Below are 21,306 nucleotides of genomic sequence, written 5' to 3'. Positions count from 1 at the left end.
GAAATAGCTCAGTTTGGAGAGCGTTAGACTGAAGATCTAAAGGTCCCTGGTTCAATCCCGGGTTTCAGCACAGTTGAGAGGTTCCTTGCTTCTAACAAAATAGGTCTTGGAATCAGCTGTAGTACTTTTTCTCTATTCATCAAATTTTTTCCAACTGATCTACAACACAATCAATTTAACATAGACTTTGCTTTATATCCTCCTTCTAAACTTGCTTCCACCTCTCTTACCTTCAGGTTTGACAATGAATATTTCCCATTTCATGCTTTTTTGTAAAGTAAACTCTTGTCTGCATTACCTTCCACTTCCCCTTGAACACAGATGTCAGTAGTCAGATGACATTGCTTACCTACTCATGCCAAATATATCTGGGTAATATAGTGCTAGTCCATTCAGAGTTAAAAAAACAACTACCTAACCTGGATCCCAAAAATGCTATTTACCCATTGCACCAGTTAATTGCGGAATGATACAGGACTCCTTAAAACATATCTCACCATATGAGGTTAAAAATCCAGGTCCTGCATCTATTTTGTTAAATGGTTTAAATTAAAGTATGAAGACCACAGCTATAAGCAGGCCAAAATAGCTAAGCTGGGAGAGCGTTAGACTGAAAATCTAAAGGTCCCTGGTTCAATCCCGGGTTTCGGCACAGTTGAGAGGTTCCTTGCTTCTAACAAAATAGGTCTTGGAATCAGCTGTAGTACTCTTTTCTCCATCAACATTTTTATCAACTGATCTACAAAATGATCAATTCAACATAGACTTTGCTTTCTGTCCTCCTTTTAAACTTTCTTCCACCTATCTTGCCTTCAGGTTTGACCATGAATGTTTTCCATTTTGTCCTTTTTTGTAAAGTAAACTCTTGTCTGCATCACATTCCACTTCCCCTTGAACACAGATGTCAGTAGTCAGATGACATTGCTTACCTACTCATGCCAAATATATCTGGGTAATATAGTGCTAGTCCATTCAGAGTTAAAAAAACAACTACCTAACCTGGATCCCAAAAATGCTATTTACCCATTGCACCAGTTAACTGGGGAATGATACAGGACTCCTTAAAACATATCTCACCATATGAGGTTAAAGATCCAGGTCCTGCATCTATTTTGTTAAACGGTTCAAATTAAAGTATGAAGACCACAGCTATCAGAAGGCCGAAATAGCTCAGTTGGCCGAGCGTTAGACTGAAGATCTAAAGGTCCCTGGTTCAATCCCGGGTTTCGGCACAGTTGAGAGGTTCCTTGGTTCTAACAAAATAGGTCTTGGAATCAGCTGTAGTACTTTTTCTCTATTCATCAAATTGTTTCCAACTGATCTACAACACAATCAATTTAACATAGACTTTGCTTTATGTACTCCTTCTAAACTTGCTTCCACCTCTCTTACCTTCAGGTTTGACAATGAATATTTCCCATTTCATGCTTTTTTGTAAAGTAAACTCTTGTCTGCATTACCTTCCACTTCCCCTTGAACACAGATGTCAGTAGTCAGATGACATTGCTTACCTACTCATGCCAAATATATCTGGGTAATACAGTGCTAGTCCATTCAGAGTTAAAAAAACAACTACCTAACCTGGATCCAAAAAATGCTATTTACCCATTGTACCAGTTAATTGCGGAATGATACAGGACTCCTTAAAACATATCTCTACCATATGAGGTTAAAAATCCAGGTCCTGCATCTATTTTGTTAAATGGTTTAAATTAAAGTATGAAGACTACAGCTATAAGCAGGCCGAAATAGCTCAGTTGGGAGAGTGTTAGACTGAAGATCTAAAGGTCCCTGGTTCAATCCCGGGTTTCGGCACAGTAGAGAGGTTCCTTGCTTCTAACAAAATAGGTCTTGGAATCAGCTGTAGTACTTTTTCTCTATTCATCAAATTTTTTCCAACTGATCTACAACACAATCAATTTAACATAGACTTTGCTTTATGTCCTCCTTCTAAACTTGCTTCCACCTCTCTTACCTTCAGGTTTGACAATGAATATTTCCCATTTCATGCTTTTTTGTAAAGTAAACTCTTGTCTGCATTACCTTCCACCTCCCCTTGAATACAGATGTCAGTAGTCAGATGACATTGCTTACCTACTCATGCCAAATATATCTGGGTAATATAGTGCTAGTCCATTCAGAGTTAAAAAAACAACTACCTAACCTGGATCCCAAAACTGCTATTTGCCCATTGCACCAGTTAATTGCGGAATGATACAGGACTCCTTAAAACATATCTCTACCATATGAGGTTAAAAATCCAGGTCCTGCATCTATTTTGTTAAATAGTTTAAATTAAAGTATGAAGACCACAGCTATAAGCAGGCCGCAATAGCTCAGTTGGGAGCGCGTTAGACTGAAGATCTAAAGGTCCCTGGTTCCATCCCGGGTTTCGGCACAGTTGAGAGGTTCCTTGCTTCTAACAAAATAGTTCTTGGAATCAGCTGTAGTACTTTTTTCTCTATTAACATTTTTATCAACTGATCTACAAAATGATCAATTCAACATAGACTTTGCTTTCTGTCCTCCTTTTAAACTTTCTTCCACCTCTCTTACCTTCAGGTTTGACAATGAATATTTCCCATTTCATGCTTTTTTGTAAAGTAAACTCTTGTCTGCATTACCTTCCACCTCCCCTTGAATACAGATGTCAGTAGTCAGATGACATTGCTTACCTACTCATGCCAAATATATCTGGGTAATATAGTGCTAGTCCATTCAGAGTTAAAAAAACAACTACCTAACCTGGATCCCAAAACTGCTATTTGCCCATTGCACCAGTTAATTGCGGAATGATACAGGACTCCTTAAAACATATCTCTACCATATGAGGTTAAAAATCCAGGTCCTGCATCTATTTTGTTAAATGGTTTAAATTAAAGTATGAAGACCACAGCTATAAGCAGGCCGCAATAGCTCAGTTGGGAGAGCGTTAGACTGAAGATCTAAAGGTCCCTGGTTCAATCCCGGGTTTCGGCACAGTTGAGAGGTTCCTTGCTTCTAATAAAATAGGTCTTGGAATCAGCTGTAGTACTTTTTTCTCTATCAACATTTTTATCAACTGATCTACAAAATGATCAATTCAACATAGACTTTGCTTTCTGTCCTCCTTTTAAACTTTCTTCCACCTATCTTGCCTTCAGGTTTGACAATGAATGTTTCCCATTTCGTCCTTTTTTGTAAAGTAAACTCTTGTCTGCATCACATTCCACTTCCCCTTGAACACAGATGTCAGTAGTCAGATGACATTGCTTACCTACTCATGCCAAATATATCTAGGTAATATAGTGCTAGTCCATTTCGAGTTAAAAAAACAACTACCTAACCTGGATCCCAAAAATGCTATTTACCCCTTGCACTAGGCGTGGGCGGAAAATCCGTTCCGCTCGCGGATTTTGCGGATTTTCGGGAAATCCGCAATCCGCGAGATTTGCGAATTTCCCGCAAAATCCGCAAATCCGCGAGCAGCGGATTTTGCTCGCACTGCTCGCACTGTTCGCGTGAGTTCGCGCCCCGCGAATAAGTGCAAAATTGCAGAAATACGATCTTAGCAAAACTGAAAGTAACTACTTACCAGGTTCAAAAGTTCAGGCTCATCATTAGTAGCCATTTCCTGGAGTGCTTCCTGAGGGGCCCCTCCAGAGTTCAGTTGCCAGTTGAAACTAGTATGTGACCCTGCTCTGAACCTCAGAATAGTTACACATATGCCACAAAGGTCCTGAATTACAGCTAAGGGAGACAAGCAGGAGCCAGGCTGGAAGTTAAAATCCATTAATCAGCCCCTAATTCATTATTGTCAGTTGGGGCAGGGCAGGTGTTGTAACTAATTTTGCAACAATGAAAGCACTTAGCAAGTGCAAAAGATCACTAATCAGGGCGCACTAAGGAAGCAGGTGCCAGCTAAAAAAATATTCTGTGACACATGAATCAGCCCCAAATTAATTCAGGTCACTTGAGGCAGGGAAGGTGTGCTTTGCTTTGCCGAAAATAATGTACACTGGACAACCAGAGGGTGTGGTGATGAAACAGAGGGTGGCATGGGTGGGCCAGAGGGTGGCATGAGTAGTCAGAGAGTGGCAGTGGTGACAGAGAGTGGCAGTGATGAAGAAGAGTGTCCCAAACAGGCTGGACACGTAGAAACAAAGAGTTCGCGAAACTTGCGACCCGACAGGTAAGTTCGCAATTTGCGAAAGTGTACAAAACCCTCGCGAACTGGCAGAAACACGGGCGAACACAAAAAAAAAAAAAATCCGCAAATTCGCGGGAATTCGCGGATTTTGCGGATTGCGAATCCGCAAATCCGCAAAATTCGCGAACGCGAGATCCGCAAAATTCGCTCATGCTTACCTTGCACCAGTTAACTGGGGAATGATACAGGACTCCTTAAAACATATCTCTACCATATGAGGTTAAAAATCCAGGTCCTGCATCTATTTTGTTAAATGGTTTAAATTAAAGTATGAAGACCACAGCTATAAGCAGGCCGAAATAGCTCAGTTGGGAGAGCGTTAGACTGAAGATCTAAAGGTCCCTGATTCAATCTCGGGTTTCGGCACAGTTGAGAGGTTCCTTGCTTCTAACAAAATAGGTCTTGGAATCAGCTGTAGTACTTTTTCTCTATTCATCAAATTTTTTCCAACTGATCTACAACACAATCAATTTAACATAGACTTTGCTTTATGTACTCCTTCTAAACTTGCTTCCACCTCTCTTACCTTCAGGTTTGACAATGAATATTTCCCATTTCATGCTTTTTTGTAAAGTAAACTCTTGTCTGCATTACCTTCCACTTCCCCTTGAACACAGATGTCAGTAGTCAGATGACATTGCTTACCTACTCATGCCAAATATATCTGGGTAATATAGTGCTAGTCCATTCAGAGTTAAAAAAAACAGCTACCTAACCTGGATCCCAAAAATGCTATTTACCCATTGCACCAGTTAATTGCGGAATGATACAGGACTCCTTAAAACATATCTCACCATATGAGGTTAAAAATCCAGGTCCTGCATCTATTTTGTTAAATGGTTTAAATTAAAGTATGAAGACCACAGCTATAAGCAGGCCAAAATAGCTAAGCTGGGAGAGCGTTAGACTGAAGATCTAAAGGTCCCTGGTTCAATCCCGGGTTTCGGCACAGTTGAGAGGTTCCTTGCTTCTAACAAAATAGGTCTTGGAATCAGCTGTAGTACTCTTTTCTCTATCAACATTTTTATCAACTGATCTACAAAATGATCAATTCAACATAGACTTTGCTTTCTGTCCTCCTTTTAAACTTTCTTCCACCTATCTTGCCTTCAGGTTTGACTATGAATGTTTTCCATTTTGTCCTTTTTTGTAAAGTAAACTTTTGTCTGCATCACATTCCACTTCCCCTTGAACACAGATGTCAGTAGCCAGATGACATTGCTTACCTACTCATGCCAAATATATCTGGGTAATATAGTGCTAGTCCATTCAGAGTTAAAAAAACAACTACCTAACCTGGATCCCAAAAATGCTATTTACCCATTGCACCAGTTAACTGGGGAATGATACAGGACTCCTTAAAACATATCTCTACCATATGAGGTTAAAAATCCAGGTCCTGCATCTATTTTGTTAAATGGTTCAAATTAAAGTATGAAGACCCCAGCTATCAGAAGGCCGAAATAGCTCAGTTGGCCGAGCGTTAGACTGAAGATCTAAAGGTCCCTGGTTCAATCCCGGGTTTCGGCACAGTTGAGAGGTTCCTTGCTTCTAACAAAATAGGTCTTGGGATCAGCTGTAGTTCTTTTTCTCTATTCATCAAATTTTTTTCCAACTGATCTACAACACAATCAATTTAACATAGACTTTGCTTTATGTCCTCCTTCTAAACTTGCTTCCACCTCTCTTACCTTCAGGTTTGACAATGAATATTTCCCATTTCATGCTTTTTTGTAAAGTAAACTCTTGTCTGCATTACCTTCCACTTCCCCTTGAACACAGATGTCAGTAGTCAGATGACATTGCTTACCTACTCATGCCAAATATATCTGGGTAATATAGTGCTAGTCCATTCAGAGTTAAAAAAACAACTACCTAACCTGGATCCAAAAAATGCTATTTACCCATTGCACCAGTTAATTGCGGAATGATACAGGTCTCCTTAAAACATATCTCTACCATATGAGGTTTAAAATCCAGGTCCTGCATCTATTTTGTTAAATGGTTTAAATTAAAGTATGAAGACCACAGCTATAAGCAGGCCGAAATAGCTCAGTTGGGAGAGCGTTAGACTGAAGATCTAAAGGTCCCTGGTTCAATCCCGGGTTTCGGCACAGTTGAGAGGTTCCTTGCTTCTAACAAAATAGGTCTTGGAATCAGCTGTAGTACTTTTTCTCTATTCATCAAATTTTTTCCAACTGATCTACAACACAATCAATTTAACATAGACTTTGCTTTATGTCCTCCTTCTAAACTTGCTTCCACCTCTCTTACCTTCAGGTTTGACAATGAATATTTCCCATTTCATGCTTTTTTGTAAAGTAAACTCTTGTCTGCATTACCTTCCACCTCCCCTTGAATACAGATGTCAGTAGTCAGATGACATTGCTTACCTACTCATGCCAAATATATCTGGATCCCAAAAATGCTATTTACCCATTGCACCAGTTAATTGCGTAATGATACAGGACTCCTTAAAACATATCTCACCATATGAGGTTAAAAATCCAGGTCCTGCATCTATTTTGGTAAATGGTTTAAATTAAAGTATGAAGACCACAGCTATAAGCAGGCCGCAATAGCTCAGTTGGGAGAGCGTTAGACTGAAGATCTAAAGGTCCCTGGTTCAATCCCGGGTTTCGGCACAGTTGAGAGGTTCCTTGCTTCTAACAAAATAGATCTTGGAATCAGCTGTAGTACTTTTTTCTCAATCAACATTTTTATCAACTGATCTACAAAATGATCAATTCAACATAGACTTTGCTTTCTGTCCTCCTTTTAAACTTTCTTCCACCTATCTTGCCTTCAGGTTTGACTATGAAGGTTTTCCATTTCGTCCTTTTTTGTAAAGTAAACTCTTGTCTGCATCACATTCCACTTCCCCTTGAACACAGATGTCAGTAGTCAGATGACATTGCTTACCTACTCATGCCAAATATATCTGGGTAATATAGTGCTAGTCCATTCAGAGTTAAAAAAACAACTACCTAACCTGGATCCCAAAAATGCTATTTACCCATTGCACCAGTTAACTGGGGAATGATACAGGACTCCTTAAAACATATCTCTACCATATGAGGTTAAAAATCCAGGTCCTGTATCTATTTTGTTAAATGGTTCAAATTAAAGTATGAAGACCACAGCTATCAGAAGGCCGAAATAGCTCAGTTGGCCGAGCGTTAGACTGAAGATCTAAAAGTCCCTGGTTCAATCCCGGGTTTCGGCACAGTTGAGAGGTTCCTTGCTTCTAACAAAATAGGTCTTGGGATCTGCTGTAGTTCTTTTTCTCTATTCATTAAATTTTTTCCAACTGATCTACAACACAATCAATTTAACATAGACTTTGCTTTATGTCCTCCTTCTAAACTTGCTTCCACTTCTCTTACCTTCAGGTTTGACAATGAATATTTCCCATTTCATGCTTTTTTGTAAAGTAAACTCTTGTCTGCATTACCTTCCACTTCTCCTTGAACACAGATGTCAGTAGTCAGATGACATTGCTTACCTACTCATGCCAAATATATCTGGGTAATATAGTGCTAGTCCATTCAGAGTTAAAAAAACAACTACCTAACCTGGATCCAAAAAATGCTATTTACCCATTGCACCAGTTAATTGCGGAATGATACAGGGCTCCTTAAAACATATCTCTACCATATGAGGTTAAAAATCCAGGTCCTGCATCTATTTTGTTAAATGGTTTAAATTAAAGTATGAAGACCACAGCTATAAGCAGGCTGAAATAGCTCAGTTGGGAGAGCGTTAGACTGAAGATCTAAAGGTCCCTGGTTCAATCCCGGGTTTCGGCACAGTTGAGAGGTTCCTTGCTTCTAACAAAATAGGTCTTGGAATTAGCTGTAGTACTTTTTCTCTATTCATCACATTTTTTCCAACTGATCTACAACACAATCAATTTAACATAGACTTTGCTTTATGTCCTCCTTCTAAACTTGCTTCCACCTCTCTTACCTTCAGGTTTGACAATGAATATTTCCCATTTCATGCTTTTTTGTAAAGTAAACTCTTGTCTGCATTACCTTCCACCTCCCCTTGAATACAGATGTCAGTAGTCAGATGACATTGCTTACCTACTCATGCCAAATATATCTGGATCCCAAAAATGCTATTTACCCATTGCACCAGTTAATTGCGGAATGATACAGGACTCCTTAAAACATATCTCTACCATATGAGGTTAAAAATCCAGGTCCTGCATCTATTTTGTTAAATGGTTCAAATTAAAGTATGAAGACCCCAGCTATCAGAAGGCCGAAATAGCTCAGTTGGGAGAGCGTTAGACTGAAGATCTAAAGGTCCCTTGTTCAATCCCGGGTTTCGGCACAGTTGAGAGGTTCCTTGCTTCTAACAAAATAGGTCTTGGAATCAGCTGTAGTACTTTTTTCTCTATTAACATTTATATCAACTGATCTACAAAATGATCAATTCAACATAGACTTTGCTTTCTGTCCTCCAACTTTCTTCCACCTCTCTTGCCTTCAGGTTTGACTATGAATGTTTTCCATTTCGTCCTTTTTTGTAAAGTAAACTCTTGTCTGCATCACATTCCATTTCCCCTTGAACACAGATGTCAGTAGTCAGATGATATTGCTTACCTACTCATGCCAATTATATCTGGGTAATATAGTGCTAGTCCATTCAGAGTTAAAAAAAACAACTACCTAACCTGGATCCCAAAAATGCTATTTACCCATTGCACCAGTTAACTGGGGAATGATACAGGACTCCTTAAAACATATCTCTACCATATGAGGTTAAAAATCCAGGTCCTGCATCTATTTTGTTAAATGGTTCAAATTAAAGTATGAAGACCCCAGCTATTAGAAGGCCGAAATAGCTCAGTTGGCCGAGCGTTAGACTGAAGATCTAAAGGTCCCTTGTTCAATCCCGGGTTTCGGCACAGTTGAGAGGTTCCTTGCTTCTAACAAAATAGGTCTTGGAATCAGCTGTAGTACTTTTTTCTCTATCAACATTTTTATCAACTGATCTACAAAATGATCAATTCAACATAGACTTTGCTTTCTGTCCTCCTTTTAAACTTTCTTCCACCTATCTTGCCTTCAGGTTTGACAATGAATGTTTCCCATTTCGTCCTTTTTTGTAAAGTAAACTCTTGTCTGCATCACATTCCACTTCCCCTTGAACACAGATGTCAGTAGTCAGATGACATTGCTTACCTACTCATGCCAAATATATCTGGGTAATATAGTGCTAGTCCATTCAGAGTTAAAAAAACAACTACCTAACCTGGATCCAAAAAATGTTATTTACCCATTGCACCAGTTAATTGCGGAATGATACAGGACTCCTTAAAACATATCTCTACCATATGAGGTTAAAAATCCAGGTCCTGCATCTATTTTGTTAAATGGTTTAAATTAAAGTATGAAGACCACAGCTATAAGCAGGCAGACATAGCTCAGTTGGGAGAGCGTTAGACTGAAGATCTAAAGGTCCCTGGTTCAATCCCGGGTTTCGGCACAGTTGAGAGGTTCCTTGCTTCTAACAAAATAGGTCTTGGAATCAGCTGTTGTACTTTTTCTCTATTCATCAAATTTTTTCCAACTGATCTACAACACAATCAATTTAACATAGACTTTGACTTATGTCCTCCTTCTAAACTTGCTTCCACCTCTCTTACCTTCAGGTTTGACAATGAATATTTCCCATTTCATGCTTTTTTGTAAAGTAAACTCTTGTCTGCATTACCTTCCACTTCCCCTTGAACACAGATGTCAGTAGTCAGATGACATTGCTTACCTACTCATGCCAAATATATCTGGGTAATATAGTGCTAGTCCATTCAGAGTTAAAAAAACAACTACCTAACCTGGATCCCAAAAATGCTATTTACCCATTGCACCAGTTAATTGCGGAATGATACAGGACTCCTTAAAACATATCTCACCATATGAGGTTAAAAATCCAGGTCCTGCATCTATTTTGTTAAATGGTTTAAATTAAAGTATGAAGACCACAGCTATAAGCAGGCCAAAATAGCTAAGCTGGGAGAGCGTTAGACTAAAGGTCCCTGGTTCAATCCTGGGTTTCGGCACAGTTGAGAGGTTCCTTGCTTCTAACAAAATAGGTCTTGGAATCAGCTGTAGTACTTTTTTCTCTATCAACATTTTTATCAACTGATCTACAAAATGATCAATTCAACATAGACTTTGCTTTCTGTCCTCCTTTTAAACTTTCTTCCACCTATCTTGCCTTCAGGTTTGACTATGAATGTTTTCCATTTCGTCCTTTTTTGTAAAGTAAACTCTTGTCTGCATCACATTCCACTTCCCCTTGAACACAGATGTCAGTAGTCAGATGACATTGCTTACCTACTCATGCCAATTATATCTGGGTAATATAGTGCTAGTCCATTCAGAGTTAAAAAAAACAACTACCTAACCTGGATCCCAAAAATGCTATTTACCCATTGCACCAGTTAACTGGGGAATGATACAGGACTCCTTAAAACATATCTCTACCATATGAGGTTAAAAATCCAGGTCCTGCATCTATTTTGTTAAATGGTTCAAATTAAAGTATGAAGACCCCAGCTATTAGAAGGCCGAAATAGCTCAGTTGGCCGAGCGTTAGACTGAAGATCTAAAGGTCCCTGGTTCAATCCTGGGTTTCGGCACAGTTGAGAGGTTCCTTGCTTCTAACAAAATAGGTCTAGGGATCAGCTGTAGTTCTTTTTTTCTATTCCTCAAATTTTTTCCAACTGATCTACAACACAATCAATTTAACATAGACTTTGCTTTATGTCCTGCTTCTAAACTTGCTTCCACCTCTCTTACCTTCAGGTTTGACAATGAATATTTCCCATTTCATGCTTTTTTGTAAAGTAAACTCTTGTCTGCATTACCTTCCACTTCCCCTTGAACACAGATGTCAGTAGTCAGATGACATTGCTTACCTACTCATGCCAAATATATCTGGGTAATATAGTGCTAGTCCATTCAGAGTTGAAAAAACAACTACCTAACCTGGATCCCAAAACTGCTATTCGCCCATTGCACCAGTTAATTGCGGAATGATACAGGACTCCTTAAAACATATCTCTACCATATGAGGTTAAAAATCCAGGTCCTGCATCTATTTTGTTAAATGGTTTAAATTAAAGTATGAAGACCACAGCTATAAGCAGGCCGCAATAGCTCAGTTGGGAGAGCGTTAGACTGAAGATCTAAAGGTCCCTGGTTCAATCCCGGGTTTCGGCACAGTTGAGAGGTTCCTTGCTTATAACAAAATAGGTCTTGGAATCAGCTGTAGTACTTTTTTCTCTATCAACATTTTTATCAACTGATCTACAAAATGATCAATTCAACATAGACTTTGCTTTCTGTCCTCCTTTTAAACTTTCTTCCACCTATCTTGCCTTCAGGTTTGACTATGAATGTTTCCCATTTCGTCCTTTTTTGTAAAGAAAACTCTTGTCTGCATCACATTCCACTTCCCCTTGAACACAGATGTCAGTAGTCAGATGACATTGCTTACCTACTCATGCCAAATATATCTAGGTAATATAGTGCTAGTCCCTTCAGAGTTAAAAAAACAACTACCTAACCTGGATCCCAAAAATGCTATTTACCCATTGCACCAGTTAACTGGGGAATGATACAGGACTCCTTAAAACATATCTCTACCATATGAGGTTAAAAATCCAGGTCCTGCATCTATTTTGTTAAATGGTTCAAATTAAAGTATGAAGACCCCAGCTATCAGAAGGCAAAAATAGCTCAGTTGGGAGAGCGTTAGACTGAAGATCTAAAGGTCCCTCGTTCAATCCCGGGTTTCGGCACACTTGAGAGGTTCCTTGCTTCTAACAAAATAGGTCTTGGAATCAGCTGTAGTACTTTTTCTCTATACATCAAATTTTTTCCAACTGATCTACAACACAATCAATTTAACATGGACTTTGCTTTATGTCCTCCTTCTAAACTTGCTTCCACCTCTCTTACCTTCAGGATTGACAATGAATATTTCCCATTTCATGCTTTTTTGTAAAGTAAACTCTTGTCTGCATTACCTTCCACTTCCCCTTGAACACAGATGTCAGTAGTCAGATGACATTGCTTACCTACTCATGCCAAATATATCTGGGTAATATAGTGCTAGTCCATTCAGAGTTAAAAAAACAACTACCTAACCTGGATCCAAAAAATGCTATTTACCCATTGCACCAGTTAATTGCGGAATGATACAGGACTCCTTAAAACATATCTCTACCATGTGAGGTTAAAAATCCAGGTCCTGCATCTATTTTGTTAAATGGTTTAAATTAAAGTATGAAGACCACAGCTATAAGCAGGCCGAAATAGCTCAGTTGGGAGAGCGTTAGACTGAAGATCTGAAGGTCCCTGGTTCAATCCCGGGTTTCGGCACAGTTGAGAGGTTCCTTGCTTCTAACAAAATAGGTCTTGTAATCAGCTGTATACTTTTTCTCTATTCATCAAATTTTTTCCAACTGATCTACAACACAATCAATTTAACATAGACTTTGCTTTATGTCCTCCTTCTAAACTTGCTTCCACCTCTCTTACCTTCAGGTTTGACAATGAATATTTCCCATTTCATGCTTTTTTGTAAAGTAAACTCTTGTCTGCATTACCTTCCACTTCCCCTTGAACACAGATGTCAGTAGTCAGATGACATTGCTTACCTACTCATGCCAAATATATCTGGGTAATATAGTGCTAGTCCATTCAGAGTTAAAAAAACAACTACCTAACCTGGATCCCAAAACTGCTATTTGCCCATTGCACCAGTTAATTGCGGAATGATACAGGACTCCTTAAAACATATCTCTACCATATGAGGTTAAAAATCCAGGTCCTGCATCTATTTTGTTAAATGGTTTAAATTAAAGTATGAAGACCACAGCTATAAGCAGGCCGCAATAGCTCAGTGGGGAGAGCGTTAGACTGAAGATCTAAAGGTCCCTGGTTCAATCCTGGGTTTCGGCACAGTTGAGATATGGCTGAGATACCCGCCACCCCCTCTCAACACAATCCCCAAGGATGGGACACCGGAAACAGTTCTGAAGTCTTTGGAAGACGGGAGGGAGTAACCCCCCAGCCGTATTTATTAAAATATGAAACAAAATTAAAACATTAAATAAACAGTTTCATATTATGTACAATTTCATTACCACATTGCGATGTTTGGCTAACCTTAACAGAGTCTCTAATACAAAGGTTCTCCTAGCCGAACTAACATCCTGCAAAACATTTACTTGAAATTTTGAAATTGTACATCCTAACGTTTAAGGGCCAACGGCAAGGTCGTAACCGGTGTCAAGATCCCTAACCCAGAAATATCGCCCTCACTTGTGAGGGGCGGCCCAGAGGCGTACCTCAAGTGCAATTACCAATTTCCCTTGACTTGACGGGGGCCCCAATAAAACTCGTCGCCACTTAGAGGTCGTACGAGGACTCGTGTGAGGTATCTAGAAGGTAGCGTAGACCTCCCCCCAAACCCCACACAACTTACCATATCTGCCGTCGCAGACGTCCTGGCCCCGGGAAATACCCCAGGAGGGGGCTGTAACCCCTCCTACCCAGGAAGGGGCCTTGACCGCCTTTCCTCTTCTTTCGGCGACCCATCCTTAGAAGGGACCGCCTCCCCGTTGAGGGGCCAATGGCCACCTCCCCCGAGCGCTCCCATCCGTGCTGGGTGACGCCCACTCATAGGGATCTTCCAATTAGTGCTCACCGATCATGACCTTACCGCCCGACCAAAATAAATACGACAATGCTAACTAAATGATTAAACTAAAATACAGTAGCAACTATACTTTTATTAAAAGCTTGCTTACCAATGAACACTAAAGCAGAATTTCTTTATTTGCAAAACACAAATCGACATTCTTTATTACATACTCAAAATCATCACGATAATACCACGACCTGTAAACGAAAATCAGAGTTGTCCATCAACTTTAATCAAAACCACTTGCTGTCATCAGGGGCTGGTGGGTGGGTCAAAATTGGCTCTTCGTTCCGTCTCGAGCTCACGTGCAGCGAGGAGGTGCAGCTTCAGAGCACAGGAACAAGAGGATGCCTTCGGATCTTGCTTCTCCTTTTATCCGTCTTCAGGGCGGGCGTAAACCCGCCCCTGCCTGCCCCTAGGGCGTGGCCAGCCGCGTCAGTGTCTAGGCCAACCCACTCTAGGGCGGGAAAAGGCGCGCCCCGGCTACGCCGCTTCGGGCATACCAGCCGAGACTCGCCTCCCGCCCAAGATGGCTTCCCGGGGGGATCGTGGCACTCTGCCATACGTTCGGGGGGACCGAGTGGTCGCCCCTTTCCATATGGCTGAGATACCCGCCACCCCCTCTCAACACAATCCCCAAGGATGGGACACCGGAAACAGTTCTGAAGTCTTTGGAAGACGGGAGGGAGTAACCCCCCCGGCCGTATTTATTAAAATATGAAACAAAATTAAAACATTAAATAAACAGTTTCATATTATGTACAATTTCATTACCACATTGCGATGTTTGGCTAACCTTAACAGAGTCTCTAATACAAAGGTTCTCCTAGCCGAACTAACATCCTGCAAAACATTTACTTGAAATTTTGAAATTGTACATCCTAACGTTTAAGGGCCAACGGCAAGGTCGTAACCGGTGTCAAGATCCCTAACCCAGAAATATCGCCCTCACTTGTGAGGGGCGGCCCAGAGGCGTACCTCAAGTGCAATTACCAATTTCCCTTGACTTGACGGGGGCCCCAATAAAACTCGTCGCCACTTAGAGGTCGTACGAGGACTCGTGTGAGGTATCTAGAAGGTAGCGTAGACCTCCCCCCAAACCCCACACAACTTACCATATCTGCCGTCGCAGACGTCCTGGCCCCGGGAAATTCCCCAGGAGGGGGCTGTAACCCCTCCTACCCAGGAAGGGGCCTTGACCGCCTTTCCTCTTCTTTCGGCGACCCATCCTTAGAAGGGACCGCCTCCCCGTTGAGGGGCCAATGGCCACCTCCCCCGAGCGCTCCCATCCGTGCTGGGTGACGCCCACTCATAGGGATCTTCCAATTAGTGCTCACCGATCATGACCTTACCGCCACAGGCCGGATAGTTGACCGGCTATCCGGACCCCCCACAACACTCCTACCTAAAGGTCATGGTGTAACGTTTTTAGCCATGCTAAGAAGTCTCCTATGAGTAACTCATTCCCCACCCGAGACAAATGCACTCCATCCCCCAAATACATACTGTCATCATTAATACACCCATGGGAAATAGCATGCAGTGTCTTGGAACGGAACAACCTACTCACTTTGTTATTAAGCTTCCTAACAGAATGATTTAGAGCAGGAACCGAAATAGCCCCCCGCCACACTTTTCGTGGGATCATATGGGACCATGCAATTGTGCACCCTGGAACTCTCCTCGCTAACCAACTTACAGTGGAAAGCATCGCCTCAAGAAGAAGTCGTCTACCAGTGGTGACCAAATCATTACCCCCAAGATGTACTATCACTACAGACGGCGGTGACCTCATCCGCCTTAGCAAACCCTCAAAAAATGATTGAAACTGGTCAATACAGAGCCCGCCTCTTCCGTAGAAGGACACACTGTACCCGTATTCCCCAGCTACGTGAATCATATCACCTGCTTTGAATACGTCTGCGGCACGCCTCACGTATGAGTGGCCCACAACCCACACCTCCTTTTTCACAGCCGGTGATGTCTGACCGCTGGCCTGGTGTAGGGTCGACTGCAAAGTCCGCCCCGCCTCGTAGGCTTGCGCAACTGAAAACCAAACAAAAACAAGAAGCGTGAGTACATTGCTACAGCTTCACAACATGTGCAACCGCACATACCTCTTATAACAATTGGAGGACCAACGCCCCACCCGTTTAACTTGTTCAACATCCAGACCCCTGGCTGTTGCTTCTGTAGCAGCCCCTATCCGAAAGGAATGGGTCCCAAACTCGCCCGGGTTCAAGCCCGCAGCGGCAATCGACATCGCAAGCACCCGCTGAAACTGAAACTTTGTCAGTGGGGTGGCGTCAGCATGTCTCAACAAGGTCCCCCCCCATGATGCCACCCTTCGTGCTAAATAATCTTCTAGACACCTTACCGGGCACATGGAGGACCCGGGAATCCTGCGTATGATTACGCAGTCACCCATCCCACTTTGATCGGTCTTAGACCTGACAAATGAGACCGTCATCGTCTCCCCTCTGATCTGGACGTGCTCCTGGCACAATCCTCCTGTCACATCCTGCTTGTTCCTCGCCACTAATTCGCTTACCCGCATAGCCCCATGGAATGCCAGCGTAAAAGCGGCTCGGAATAACACCGTCTCAAACTGAGATGAACACGTAGCAGGGAGACTGGATAATAACTGGGCCAGCCTATCCCAACCTATCGGGCGCCTCTCATCTACTCTGCGACTCTCAAGGCGTTGCCACCCCCGTAGCGCTTTCTGTACAACGAAAGACGCTGTCGGATCCTGGATCCCGTGAGCCCTGGCAACAAAGGAAATGGCAGCCCGATGTCTCTGAGCCGTGGCAACCGATTTCCCGACCCGATGTAAGGACATCAGAAAATCCACCACCCACTCTTCCTGGCCCCAAAGCTCCCCCCTATCAGTACCCAAAAAGGCCAAATAGGACCGGAACGCCCCTTCATATGCCTTCCTCGTCCTGGGTGCTAAACTCTCTCCCACGAGGTTACGAAGTTCGGGGCACCGAGAGACCAGAGAGCTTCGGGAAAGGGTGCCGGCTCCGGGTCCGCTGTGGGAAGGAAACCCCAGAAAGCCTGTATACGAAAACGAGACAGTGCATCAGCCGCCTGGTTCATTACCCCTGGGACATGTCTTGCTCTGAATAGCACATTCAATTGCATACAAAGTAAAACAATTTCTTTGAGCAGTCTCAAAATCCACTTGCATCGTGCTGCCTGACTATTGATACACTCGACCACGGTCATATTGTCAGACCAAAATACCACCGAGTGATCTCTGAACCCTTCGGGCCAAGTTCTCAGGGCCACTAAAATGGGGAAAAGTTCCAGGAAAGCAATGTTACTTGTCAATCCACTGTCATGCCACCATGTCGGCCACTTTTGTGCAGACCATCTCGTGCCGAATATGGCACCGAAACCTATGCTCCCCGCCGAATCTGTCCACAGCCCCAGCTCCTCAGAGGACACGGCTGGTTTGTTCCAGACAACTCGCCCATTGAAATCCGCCAGAAATGCCAACCAAATGCGCATGTCCTGGCGGACCTCTGGCGAGAGCCTTGTGCGATGATGGCACTCCTTCAGGCCGACCATGGCTTGAGCGATCGAACGGGAAAAGGGGCGGGCCATTGGTATAACCCTCAGGGCAAAATTCAACTGGCCAACTAACTGCTGTAATTGATGCAGCCTAACCTTAGGTCCCCTTATACACATCTGCAGGGATGTCCTGAACTTTGACACTTTGTCAGCTGGTAAACGAAAACAACCTTCTGCGGAGTCTAACTCGATCCCCAGAAACTCGAGGCACGTGGAAGGCCCCACAGTCTTACCTGGTGCCAATGGCACGCCAAACTGATTCATCAAGTCACAAAACTGTGCTAAAGCCTGCCCACATTCCGGGTCCCCGGCTGCACCCAGGAACAAAAAATCATCCAGGTAATGCATCACATTTCGGAAACCTGTCTTCCTTGTGAAGACCCATTGTAGAAAACTACTGAATTTTTCGAAATAGGCACAAGATATAGAGCACCCCATCGGCATACACCTATCCATGTAATAATGACCCTGAAACATGAAACCTAAGAGACGCTGATCGTCTGGATGTACCGGCAGCAACCGGAACGCTGACTCGATATCAGATTTAGCCATCAGCGCCCCGGGCCCCAGGCGATTCAAAATGGCTACGGCCTCATCGAATGATGCGTACCGCACCGAACACACTTCGGGGTCTATCGCTTCATTGACGGAGAGACCACGTGGGGCTGATAAATTATGTATCAGCCGAAACTCACCCGGGTCCTTCTTTGGGACCACACCTAACGGGGAACAAACAAAATTAGGAACCGGTGGTACACTAAACGGACCGGCGACTCGACCTCGAGCGACCTCCTTCATGATCTTATTCTGTACCACAGTCGTATGCTGAAAGACCGATAGCTGATTTTTACATTTCGATGCACCCTGAAAGTCCCCCACTGGGATGCGGAAACCATAAGAAAACCCGTTCCGCAACACCCCAGCAGAAGCACGATCCGGGTATTCACTGAGCCAAGGAATCATTGCCAAGGTATCAATCGGGGTAGGTAAAGGCGCCCCTCGGACTATGTTAGACCTGTTTGGCGCCTCCTCTACCCCCGTTATCACCCGTTTTGGCTCTGCACGTGGACTCAGGATGGGATGATTGCCCACACCCACTACATTCATGTCTAAATTTGCATGATCCCTGGGGCCTAGTACATTTACCCCTGTTGAAGTTCCAACAAACCCCCCTTTTTCCTGTGTTACCGGCAGGCTTCGAGTAATTGTCTGTACCCGTACCTGACCGAAAGGGCGTCCCCGCATACTGGCGGGAAGATTCGCCAACGATACTCCCCACTAATGGCAATTTCAACATACCAGTCTCCTTCATTTTGGACCATGACACAGAATCATAACAATCCCATGTTAAGTTTTTATCGTGTTCTTTAGCCTTTCTAAACAGGTTATCATAGCAGAACCAATGATTACCCTCGTGTGATACCGAGTACCCCATGATTCGTGATTGATAAATCGGCAATTCGGGTAACAGATCGGGCCTTCGCTCCCCCAAGATCGATGTAAAAACCCCCCACGCTTGGCCCCAATTGCCAATGTTTTCATTTACCTTAAAGGCGGCCATTTTTGCGCGCCAAACACTCGGATGCATGAGCTCCTTCTGGCCCTTGGCATGCTCCATCTCATAGTGATCAGTAAGCAACGAGAATATGTTTACATACTCCCCTGCCCATATCTTTTCCTTAATAGCCAAAGGAACATGCTGACCCAATTTTTCCCTACGAGAGGGTGCCGACTCATCCCTCGCAATCGGCAATGGCAGCTTACCTGCACCGGACGTCGTCTCTGCTACTGAACCCGTCCCCTGCGGCCTCTCTACTGCTGCAGCCGGCGTGGACACCTTCGCTGCTTCCCGTGACTCACGCAGTTGCTTCATTAGCTCCTGTGCGTCGACAGCCGTGGCGCCCTCGTTACCTTTACCCAACCACGCTGCCAATTGTGCTGCCAGCTCGGGCGGCATATCTTCTTCGGACACGGGGGTGACCACAACGGGAATCGGATTCCCTTCCTTCGGCACGGGAGTTGGTGCCTCGAGCGGGGCACTGGGACCCGGGATGTCTTCTCCTGCTGCTCCCCTCCTGGGCCTCTTGTTTTTCCCTCCCGGGGCTGCTCCCGCCAAAGGACGTTTTGGTCCCCCTTCCTCGTTCTCATCCACTCGCCTCTTTAGTTCGGTCATCTCCTTCATGAGAACACGCAGCATCTGTTCGGTAGTCATGCGCTTTCCCGCCTTCTTCGGCATTCTCCAACAGAGTATCTGTAAAACAAACAAGAACGATTACAACGCTCAAAATTGGCTCTTCGTTCCGTCTCGAGCTCACGTGCAGCGAGGAGGTGCAGCTTCAGAGCACAGGAACAAGAGGATGCCTTCGGATCTTGCTTCTCCTTTTATCCGTCTTCAGGGCGGGCGTAAACCCGCCCCTGCCTGCCCCTAGGGCGTGGCCAGCCGCGTCAGTGTCTAGGCCAACCCACTCTAGGGCGGGAAAAGGCACGCCCTGGCTACGCCGCTTCGGGCATACCAGCCGAGACTCGCCTCCCGCCCAAGATGGCTTCCCGGGGGGATCGTGGCACTCTGCCATACGTTCGGGGGGACCGAGTGGTCGCCCCTTTCCAGGTTCCTTGCTTCTAACAAAATAGGTCTTGGAATCAGCTGTAGTACTTTTTTCTCTATCAACATTTTTATCAACTGATCTACAAAATGATCAATTCAACATAGACTTTGCTTTCTGTCCTCCTTTTAAACTTTCTTCCACCTATCTTGCCTTCAGGTTTGACAATGAATGTTTCCCATTTCGTCCTTTTTTGTAAAGTAAACTCTTGTCTGCATCACATTCCACTTCCCCTTGAACACAGATGTCAGTAGTCAGATGACATTGCTTACCTACTCATGCCAAATATATCTAGGTAATATAGTGCTAGTCCCTTCAGAGTTAAAAAAACAACTACCTAACCTGGATCCCAAAAATGCTATTTACCCATTGCACCAGTTAACTGGGGAATGATACAGGACTCCTTAAAACATATCTCTACCATATGAGGTTAAAAATCCAGGTCCTGCATCTATTTTGTTAAATGGTTCAAATTAAAGTATGAAGACCCCAGCTATCAGAAGGCAAAAATAGCTCAGTTGGGAGAGCGTTAGACTGAAGATCTAAAGGTCCCTTGTTCAATCCCGGGTTTCGGCACAGTTGAGAGGTTCCTTGCTTCTAACAAAATAGGTCTTGGAATCAGCTGTAGTACTTTTTCTCTATTCATCAAATTTTTTCCAACTGATCTACAACACAATCAATTTAACATAGACTTTGCTTTATATCCTCCTTCTAAACTTGCTTCCACCTCTCTTACCTTCAGGTTTGACAATGAATATTTCCCATTTCATGCTTTTTTGTAAAGTAAACTCTTGTCTGCATTACCTTCCACTTCCCCTTGAACACAGATGTCAGTAGTCAGATGACATTGCTTACCTACTCATGCCAAATATATCTGGGTAATATAGTGCTAGTCCATTCAGAGTTAAAAAAACAACTACCTAACCTGGATCCCAAAAATACTATTTACCCATTGCACCAGTTAATTGCGGAATGATACAGGACTCCTTAAAACATATCTCACCATATGAGGTTAAAAATCCAGGTCCTGCATCTATTTTGTTAAATGGTTTAAATTAAAGTATGAAGACCACAGCTATCAGAAGGCAAAAATAGCTCAGTTGGGAGAGCGTTAGACTGAAGATCTAAAGGTCCCTGGTTCAATCCCGGGTTTCGGCACAGTTGAGAGGTTCCTTGCTTCTAACAAAATAGGTCTTGGAATCAGCT

General features: G+C 43.3%; 1 non-coding gene across 1 annotated transcript; it reads left to right on the top strand.

Annotated features, from left to right (window-relative positions):
• Positions 1–6,230: 6,230 nt before the first annotated feature.
• TRNAF-GAA (transfer RNA phenylalanine (anticodon GAA)) lies at positions 6,231–6,303 on the top strand. Its single transcript has one exon. It is a non-coding gene; the product is annotated as a tRNA-Phe (tRNA).
• The last annotated feature ends 15,003 nt before the right edge of the window (positions 6,304–21,306 follow it).

The sequence above is a fragment of the Lissotriton vulgaris genome, chromosome 8 (assembly GCF_964263255.1).
Source record: "Lissotriton vulgaris chromosome 8, aLisVul1.2, whole genome shotgun sequence".
NCBI lineage: Eukaryota > Metazoa > Chordata > Amphibia > Caudata > Salamandridae > Lissotriton > Lissotriton vulgaris.
Note: the sequence above shows the minus strand (reverse complement) of the source record. Positions and strands in the feature narration are given on the sequence as shown.